Below are 2311 nucleotides of genomic sequence, written 5' to 3'. Positions count from 1 at the left end.
ATGCATTTTTATTTTTATTTGAAAACAACCTAAATTTTTAGACAAATGATTTTAGTATATAAATTTGATTTTGTTTTTATACAGAATATAAAGATTTTCCTCATTGATCTTCCATGTGAAGGGGATTACAAGCCTGAAGGGAGATACCTTCTGCACACAAGTGTGTATCTTACGTGTAGGGTACTGGAAACCAATGTGTAGTGCTTCCACACGTAAATTAGGTCGTGACACCACCTATTAAAAAGGGGATAAGAGAAAAATTCTATTAATCAGATTCAAGAACAAACATGACACAAAAACTGCAGGTAAGACCAAATAAGTCATTTTAATTAGGACACTGCAGGTTATACTGGAGTAACAGGTTTGTGAAGCTACAGTGTGTACCACATTAAAACAGCAAGAAAGGGCTATTTATATGGAAAGGCTGGAATGAGGGATTTTTTCACTAAAGCAAATTAACTTCTTGTCAACTGCCAAAACAAAACAAAACTGAGCATTATGAGTGTTAGTATACTGAAGGCATATTATACCAGTTTTTGTGCATCATACTAAAGTTAGGACTTCTTCACTGGTGCATATGAATCATTAATAGTCATGGAAAAATTTTTTTGCCAAATTTCAGGCATGTCTTATCTTTGATGGAGCATTACTTGTATCTATAATTTCATCCTGTAAAAACATATGAAGAGAACGTTCATTCTGTGCCAAAGGATGACCAGCGACCTTGTTCATAAACTGCTCCAGCCCTTGCTTCCTTTCTTCAATAAAATTGTCAACAAATATTCCATCATCTCTTTTAAAAGAAAGTTGACTCAAAGATGCTCTCCCAGGGACTGGGGGGAACTACAACCTTGATCTCTCTTTCTAATTCACTTCGCAGCTACTCAAAGTCACTGTATCTTCTTCTAACGGCAGATTCCTTCAGCTTGAAAATAGGCAGATTTGTCTTGACCCTGATTTCGTAGGTGGTGAACCGACCCCGGCCTACCCGCACTATCTGCGGGTTGCTCACATCGATCTCGAGGAAGTTGCTGGGAGGCCCGCAGGCGTCGTTCAGGTTCTGCGGCCTGGTGATCAGCCGCCGGGTGCCCGCCACGGTCTCCGCCATTTCACGGCTGTAGCCGCCGCCGCCGTCGCCGCGGGCTCCCTCCACCCCTTCCGCGTTCTGCCGACCCCGCCGCTGGAACGCCGAGCTCGCGCGCAACTTTAGTGAATTTTACAGTGCATTTTTTAATACAGTAATTTGAAAATAATCGTTTTCAGTAAAGACTTTTTAATTAATGAAAGATGAATAAAAAATGATTCATCTACTGTTGCTATTCTCTTTCTCTCTTTTCTGTTTTCCTGTGATCCATGCTTGCTTCCCTCTGTTTTAAAGGAAGGTAAAAATGAGTAGTTGTGATCATATTTAGTGATCTTTTTTACACTTGCTCGGTGTCATGTTGAGTGGACTGTGTCTAATTAGAAGTTACAACCTCTCTTCTCTCCCTCTCTCACTGTATTTCTCTTGCTTTTTCCTGCTCTCTTCCTGGAATCCATGAATGTTACTTAATCTTTACAAAATAAAACATATCAAGGTCATATAATGGAATTCTTGGGGAGAAGAGATTTTTCTTTAGAAATGTTCTTTTCTTTATATAATTCTGTTGGGTATAAATAGTTGGCTGGTTGGATAAGAGGGTCCTTGAACAATGCATTTTCTTCCACCTCACCCTGTCTTGAGGGCTCAGCAGGAGCTGATAGACAAGGGGTAAGAGGCGTGGAGATGGCAGCCTAGGCCTGTGCTTCTTAATCCTGGGTGCACGGTATAATCACTTGAGACTAATTTTTTAAAAAGTTTTATTGGAGTATAGTTGATTTACAATGTTTTTTAGTTTCTGCTATACAGCAAAGTGAATCAGTTATACATATACATATATCCACTCTTTTTTAGATTCTTTTCCCATATAGGTCATTATAGAGTATTGAGTAGAGTTCCCTGTGCTATACATTAGGTCCTTATTAGTTATTTTATATATAGTAGTGTGTATATGTCAATCCCAATCTCCCAATGAGATTATTTTTAAATTACTGATTCATAGCCCTGTTCTTTCCCCCCCTTCCCCCTCCCCTCGCCCAAGAAATTTCTATCTGATTAGTCTGTGATGGTACTTTTTACAAACACTTAGGGTAATTTTGGACAGGACAATCCTGTGCGCTATTTCACAAATTTTTCATGTAAATGAATAATCCAAAGAATGGAATGTGTTTTAAGTCTTTTGACAACACTGGAAAAAGAAAGGGAATTTCTCCCCTTTCCCCTGAAGGTCTT

General features: G+C 39.0%; 1 pseudogene across 1 annotated transcript; it reads right to left on the bottom strand.

Annotated features, from left to right (window-relative positions):
- Window positions 1-618: 618 nt before the first annotated feature.
- Window positions 619-1116, bottom strand: LOC308623876 (sorting nexin-3-like; annotated as a pseudogene). Its single transcript has one exon. The product of its transcript is annotated as a sorting nexin-3-like (transcript).
- Between the last annotated feature and the right edge of the window lie 1195 nt (window positions 1117-2311).

Source organism: Mesoplodon bidens (assembly GCF_964165515.1).
Source record: "Mesoplodon bidens genome assembly, chromosome: 10".
NCBI classification, from domain to species: Eukaryota; Metazoa; Chordata; class Mammalia; order Artiodactyla; family Ziphiidae; genus Mesoplodon; species Mesoplodon bidens.
The sequence above is the reverse complement of the archived record's forward strand: the minus strand, read 5'-3'. Positions and strand labels throughout refer to the sequence as shown.